At 41.8% G+C, this 7766-nt stretch overlaps 1 protein-coding gene across 3 annotated transcripts in view; it reads left to right on the top strand.

Annotated features, from left to right (window-relative positions):
- Nucleotides 1–3040: 3040 nt before the first annotated feature.
- LOC148024741 (uncharacterized) overlaps nucleotides 3041–7766 on the top strand; it is a 42005-nt gene continuing 37279 nt past the window's right edge. For 2 of the 3 annotated variants that reach the window (XR_015693345.1, XM_087694398.1), the window contains exon 1: nucleotides 3041–3217. The gene's annotated coding sequence lies outside the window, so the exon portion shown is untranslated. The remainder of the gene's footprint in view (nucleotides 3218–7766) is intronic. The other variant, XM_087694397.1, reaches the window with a different exon arrangement.

The following is a 7766-nucleotide window of genomic DNA, read 5'->3' as shown; positions in this document are numbered from 1 at the left end:
TAGCATACCTATGTGACAAATCCTCTCGTAGGGGAGTGCAATGGAAGCCTTATGCATCCGAGCACCCTTTAGAGTCTTTGCCTTACAAGAGACATTGTGGATCTCTTGATCAATCTGTAGTGCCTTATCTACCTCTAGCATATCCACCTCATTACCTCTAAGAGCATGTCTTTAAAGCGCAACTAACTTCGATTGCTTGAGGGGCATCTCCTCAATCTATTGCCTCTTGCCCACCCAAGGTTGTATGCATGTTAGGCTTGCACATGTCTTAGTGTGAAGTCACCTTTTGGTTTCGACAACATCATGTTCGACCATGCTGGTACCTCCTCAATTAGTGCAGTTGCCACATTTCCAAAAGCCACAATCTGCAAACTTCACCTCAAGCATCTATACTATATCTTATTTTAACATCTTCTAGGGCAAGTACCAACAAACCTAATAGAAGGTGATATGGCATGGGTTTGAAGAGGCTCAAGAAAAAAAGTTAGTTTTATTTTTAAAATACTTCTTTGTTTCAAAGGTCCAAAATATTTCCATTTGCATCATTTAGTGACACTGCCTCTCTCAAAATACAATACATGTACACGCTCTCTCTCTCTCTCTCTCTCTCTCTCTCTCTCTCTCTCTCTCTCTCTCTCTCTCTCTCTCTCTCTCTCTCTCTCTCTCTCTCTCTCTCTCTCTCTCTCTCTCTCTCTCGCAAACATGCTCAAAGCTGTGAGCTCCCCCTCTCTCCCACTGAACTCACTCCCTCTCTCTCATAGAAATTTTAGAGTGATTACTTTTTTTAAATTTACATAAGAAGATTTACTCTCCACTCACTTACTCACTCTCTCCCCCCCCTCTCTCTTGGCCGACTATTTAACTATATCCACATGATGGGGGAAGGGAGGAGAAGAGTCCATTCTCTCTCTCTGCAGGATTTCTCACCTCTTAATACTAGTTCTCCCTCCCTCAAATCTTTCCTAGCTCGATCTCATATGGTGACTTGTAGTCTTGCTTGCTTTCCACACCTCTTGTGAAAGTAAGTGCACTTGTGAGTTTGCTAAGGGGACATCCTTGGGTCTCCTCCCACGGTCCCAATCCTAGAGGCAACCATGTCTAATACAACCCTCAAAACTTTGAATGATTATGAAGAGAGCTTATGTGGAGCTTTGGGGCAAGACTCTCCAGGTGCTACATTGCTTTGCACCCATTGGTCTAAAGCTATGTGGGCTATGTGGGGGGCTCCTCATTGGTCACAACTATTGTTACCTAGAACCCAATATTGGCTGAAGGAATGGAAAATCTATGCCCATGACAAGTTTTGGGATATGCCTTCTTTGCAACACACATTTGAAGGTGTGCAGTTGGGCCATGGCAAGCATATCAGGGTCATTATTGCTTACCTCTCAAAGTTTTGAAATTTGGCGTTGATTTTGACTAAGACATGTCTAGCCTCATTGTAATGTCGCTTGTGTAAAGATGACATGGCTGTTACATAGAGCAACATGCCAGAAACAGTTAATAAAACAGTTGGGATTCCTGTGATGCCAAGCAAGTAAGTCCAGCAAATGTGGTATTGATTGCAAATATGTAATGTAAAGTTCCTCTAAGGCATGGGGTGCAATGTCTAAGTAGAGAGGCATAGCTTGCCTATGAATGGAAATTAATGTCACAAATCAACATTGGTGCATCTAGCAAACATCCTTAAGCTGAAGATATTGTTCTACATTCAAATTAATTTCATAAGTAGGTGGTATTGCATAAAGGTTATTAGAATTGAAAGAAAAAAAATGATAATCAACTAAGTGAGTTTTTGTCATGGTGGATATATATTGTTTTTGTGCATGTAAGGGAGAGTGGTTACTACCCATGTCCTAACTTGTCAATTTCAAAATTGATGTTTCACATGATAGAATAAAGGTGATAACATGTTTGTGTATATAGAAGGCCATTCATATCTCTATGTGAGAATCTTGCGAGTGTGTGTGTGTGTAGATAACAAATGTGTTCTATATGTTGCAAGAATAGTAATACATAATACATTATATCTTGCACACAAAAGTAGCAAGGCATTTATATTGCAAGTTGCGATTGTAAAAGTGGTGTGAGAACATTTTAGCCTCAAATTGGGTGGAATGGGAGGAATCTTGGGACGGAGAAAACAAACTTGTTTTATTTAAGCAGAGAGAGAGAGAGAGAGAGAGAGAGAGAGAGAGAGAGAGAGAGAGAGAGAGAGAGCAGTGTGCTATTTATGTATTGCAAAAAGTGAGTTTAGGGTTTTGTGTATAGTTAGCGGGCATGAAAGGTTTTTGAAGGGGAGGGGGGAGATAGATGTTAAACGCCATCTCTTACATGCATCCTAATGATCCACACTTGCATGGATCGTAAGGTAGAGAGCGCTAGTAATATCAATACTTGGGCCAGCTGTCTTAAGCTTGTTACACACTACCAACCCCTTGCCCATGGTGTGGGCAGGGTATTTTACTGGGCAAATTGAGCCCAGCGAGTAAGCCTTTACACACAGGTTGAACAGCCAGTCCTTCAATGCATGTATGGAATTGTGGCTTCTTAGTAAAGGGACCCTGATGCTACAAACCTGTTTTTTTGAGATAGTTGACTGATGTGAGCTGTGATTGGTGGAGAAAACGCCGAACAAAGTTGGGGGGAGAAGCTCCCCTGCCCAGTTTACAAGGAAAACATGGCGAGAGTGCATTCTATACTCCCCTATCACAATTGTCGATCCATGCTTTGAGTGTAAGTGAGCTGAGGTTACCATGTCAATGGCTGCAAGCTGATTGCCTACCATTTCTTCTTATGGGCATCCGACACTAAGTGTGTAATGGGCCTTAATTTCAAGCGTATTATCAATACCACGTGTATGCTTGTGGCAGTGACAAGGCGGCTAAATTAAAAACAGCAACTTAAGTTCGAAGAGAGCTATTTTAAAAGCACGAAAAAGATCGGCTGAATTAAAAAGTTTTACAACCGTCGATCTATGGAGATCGAACGGTCTGGATGGAAGCCTGAATCGCGAAGCTGAGAACGCCTCTAGTCTAGCGCCCAACCAGTCAAAAGGACTTTCATATGGGAGCACGAATGCTCCCAGGCATGCTTCTTTCTCGCTTTCCATCTGGTTAATTGCAGGATTTCTCCACCTTGCAGCATTTCGAATGTCTGCCCTGCCTGTCATCTCCACATTTTAAGGGCTACGCCGCACCATCGCACTCTTATACAGGTTTGGCTAACATTTTCTTTGCTCCTTTCCTTTGAATGGCTGTTTTATCAGATTGTGATTGAGCACTTTGATTGTGGAGAGATTGGAGATGAACCAGCTTTTGGCCTGTGTATTTTTTCGTTTGCCCGATTGTGATCGAGAACTTTGATTGTGGAGAGATTGGAGCTGAACCAGCTTTTAACCTGTGTATTTGTGGATCATTATCGTTTCGCCATCCTTTAAAGTTGCGCTGCCATCCTTTTGGCCTGGCCTGTATGATTGATTGCCTTTCGCTGGAAGTTGGGGCTCAGTGATGGCCTCCTGCTAATTGCGGAGAAGGAAGATTGGGGATACCGTGCAAGAAACAAAGAGGCTGAAGTGAATACAGTGGCGGCAAAAGGTATCCTGCAGGGCTTATTCAAAGGGTTAGGTCGGATGTTCACAAATTACGTGGTGAGGCATGGCCAAGCAGATGTAAAGATTGGTTAGTTTGGATATTCACAAGTTACAGAGGGCTGCTGTCCACGTTTGCCAGTATAGAGCCGATGTTATGGAGTGTACTGTTTTGAAGGGAAGGGTTGTTGAAAGTGTGGTGGGCTCAAGAGAGCTTCGGAAGAAAGAGTGAAAGCCAATGTTTATGATGTCACAAGGTGATGTACTTAGATAATGTCAAGCCTTAACAAGAGCAAAGAGGACAAGCAAAGCAATTCACTAATGATGATGATCACACTATGAGCTACTGTAAAGCCTTGGAGGCAAGGGAGAGAGAGTGAAAGCCAATGTTTATGATATCATAAGGTAATGCACTTTGATAATGACAAATGCAAAGTCTTAACAAGAGCCATGAGGACATGTAAAGCAATTCAATAATGATCATGATCACCCAATGGGCTACCCCAAAGCATTGGAGCAAAAGTGAAGTTCCAACAAAGAGAGAGTGACAAGAAGTGAATTAACTAGTGTGGGGTGTCAAATAGGGTGCCTTCATATAGGCAGCAAGTTTGTACAGGGTTGACAAGAAGCAAATAGTGATGCTTCGTAGTTGGGTGGGTTCTACAGAGGAAGAGATGGTAGCTGTAGTGTGAAATTTGAATGCAATTAGAGGAACAAGAATGCATGAAATCAAAGAGAATGGACTTGGGAAATGGAATCCATATACCAAGGCACAAGAGTGTGTACAAAGGCACGAGTTGTGGGCAACCAACAATGTGCTCCTAGTCTCCCTCTTTAACAAGGTTCGGTGTGCTCAAATGAATCAAATGTGCAGGGAAGGAGAGGCGGCCAATATATAGGCTTAGGAAACACACCAAAAATAACCAGTTGGCCAACATTAAACATGGCCATAAATTTAGGTCAACCAACATTAAATGCACCACCTTAGAAATGCAATCTTAGAAATGCATTGTACTCTGCTTGTGAGCCCTAACACCCAGGATAGACCCACCATAGTACATTCAACAATGACAATTGAATAGGTCCATGGATACGTTAGAAATGCAATTGTACTCTGTCTGTGGGAAGAGATGACTCTTTATCAAACATCCCATCATGAACTTGAAAGGCAAACTAGCTTCAATATTTAAATCTACCAGACTTAGTTCGTGCATGTAGAAAGTCACGCTCAAGGCCCACCACACTTGCATATGGGTGGTGCTTGGATATGTGGAAAATCAGAGTTGGAAGCACAAGAGTGTGCACAAGAGGGAGAGAGAGAACAAGTACAAGAAGAAGATCTTGCTTAGTAAGTCGTTCAAAGGTACAACTAGTACAGTCTTCTCTATTGTGAGGGTGTACTTTAGGCAGTTTGTATAGCATTTGGAGAAGTTAGGGTTAGGGTTTCCCCTTGCTCCCCTGTCCTCTAGTTCATTTACATCTAGCTACCCTTATTCTCTCCAGTATAAGGAGAGTTCACATGCTTACTTCTCAACACACCCAGGCCCCCCCTTTCCCCCTCCCCCCCCCCCCCCCCCCCCCCCTCTTCAATGCCAGGTGGCAATGGATAAAGCATGATAGGATGTCTCCCCTTAATCCACAATGAGATGCCTTTATAAATCAGGCTATAAAAGATGGTTATAGGTAGAGAGTATTACAAGACTTAAAAAAGTCGATCGTTTGTGGATTAGGAGGCAAAATTGGCCTCCAATTCCTTAGGTACTTCTGGAACAGTGGGACAATTATTGGTGATATGCCCAATCTTTTTGCATTTATTGCACTTCATTTTGTCGGGATATTTCTTCTAGCAATTACTTACAATATGTCATTTTTTATGACAGAAGGAGCACTTTGTAGAAGCTGTATGGACTAACACTTGCTCACGGGAAGTAAATGCTGAAGTCTCTTCATTATGGTTCCTCTTCTCTTCATCCAGGTATGACTGGATAGTACTTGCCAAGGTTAGGTTCGGCATATTAGTAAGGGTAGTAACAAGGGTTGGAAAGACCTTCTTCACAAACTTCAGAAGGATGGCAATGGCATCTTCATCATGAATTGGTGCTTGAACGGAGGCCAGCTGTGCCATGAGCCCCTTCATATGTGAAATAAACTTGCTTAGATCTTCTCCCTATTTATACTCCAAGCTAAAAAACTCAATCTTTAGAAAGATCTTGGAGTTCTTCCCTGTAGCGCCATAGAGCCTTTCAAGCTCATCCCACTTCTCATTGGCAGTGGAGAGTTGGTCAATATGACGAATTAAAGATTCATCCAAATGAAGTATGATGATGGCTTGAGCTCTTTCATCATCTTCTACATCAAGGGGATTGGATGGGTCAATAACTTTGGTCCCTTTTACGAAGGGCCAATAGTCTTGTTTCATCATTTTATATTTTACCAGGACTTGCTAGGGATGGAAATCTTTTCCATTGAACTTGCAAATTTGAGGCCTTATATGTGCATAGGCCATGGCTATTATAGGAAGGTCTTACCTATTGCCTTAAGCAATGGCATGTCTAGTCATTTACAGGTGGCCAAGTACGAACCAAATAGCAGAATTGATAGCTCTACAAATGATAACCAACTTTAAAACTGTAAAGATGAAAAATGTTGGAAATCATACATATGTAATATCTCAAGATAAGGTTTTGGTGGTCCTATTCTGCAAACAACCCTTGATTTAAGTTTACTGTTTTCCTAGGTTTCAATGAGGTAAACTTTGACTAGACTTTTGGCTCCTCCCCTCCTCACGGTTTAGTATACGAGCATTTTGTTGAGCAAGGTGGATTAATGACCTCGACACTTGGTGAAGAGTTCGAGGAGATTTCAATCATATCAATATTCATAGGGAAATAGTATTGATGTCACTAAATGCCTTTTCAGTGCTTAGAAGCACTCATCTCAAGATTGAGATGTTTAGCTTCTCGGTGAACTTATGATGTCCCCCGAGTGTTTGAGCTACTCACAGACCAGGAACACACTTCAGAGCATATGCTTCAGTGATTAGAATCACTATTAATGATTACAAATTGAAAAAAAATGAGAATGGCAAAGCTTGAAGCTTTCTGGCTATGGCTGTCAAAAACCCACAGTTAGGGTTTTGCTCATAGCAGCCAACAGAGGAAGAATTTCTCCAAACCCTCTTGGAGGGAGATGGCCCACTGGGGGGGCTAACTAAGCCCCATGATAGTTGCCTCAATTGTGCCCTCTACTGGTCATGGTCCAGCTCAAAACAAGTCGCCTGCAGATATGCGCCGTTTTCTGTGTTTTCTTCAATGCTACTCTCCACGTCGCCCAATGTCAGCGTTTTTTGTGCCACGCTGCTGCGCCTTGTGCTGAGGATGAAGTCTTCAGAAGAAACCTTGAGCTAAGATACTCTCCTTTGCCCTCCCCAAGTTCCTCCATCTGGGCATGCTTCCCAAGGTGGCAATCAAATTCTATTTTTTGGTGTAAATTAGGGTTTATAGCATTGATTTTCCAATGTCTGCACCTTTGATGACTCAAATGGCTGGATTTTCCTGAGATAACTTGAGAGATGGTTGTAGGATGAGAGAGAATGTTGTACAAAGAGAAATTTCAGAGTTTCATTGCAAGAGGCTGAAAAACTATTGTTGTCCGTGCTCAAACAGCCATGGAAGTTGTTACCAATAGCGTAGGACCACTGGAAAGGGTATTGCCCCCTCTTGTATGCTGTCACCTGCACCACTGACAAAAAACATGTGTATCTATTGTTTAACCATACTCTTGTCCTTTGCATGTGAAATTCTAGTCACCTAAACCAATTACAATCCACATAGATGAATTATAACCACTATCAGAACCATAAGGGATGTATCTAGATACCAAAACCCAATAGGATTTTGACCACCAAGACAAAGTAATGCATGAACTAAACATGATCAGTGTCTCATAGTGATGATGCACCACATGATAGCATACTTCAATTGCAAACCACATGTAACTTATACCATTGTACTTCTCTCGTATCACTTATAAATGTACATTGCATACCATCCATGTATCCCATATATACCTTGTAAATGTACATTACATCAAAATGTACATTCCATATATTCCATACATGTCAATAACCTTGCAAATGTATAGTTTTAGAGCCTAGATACAAACCATAGGATATAGA

This window comes from Lygodium microphyllum, chromosome 15 (assembly GCF_053477565.2).
Source record: "Lygodium microphyllum isolate KBCC chromosome 15, Lygodium_microphyllum_v1.1.10, whole genome shotgun sequence".
In the NCBI taxonomy this organism is placed as follows: Eukaryota; Viridiplantae; Streptophyta; class Polypodiopsida; order Schizaeales; family Lygodiaceae; genus Lygodium; species Lygodium microphyllum.
Note: the sequence above shows the minus strand (reverse complement) of the source record. Positions and strands in the feature narration are given on the sequence as shown.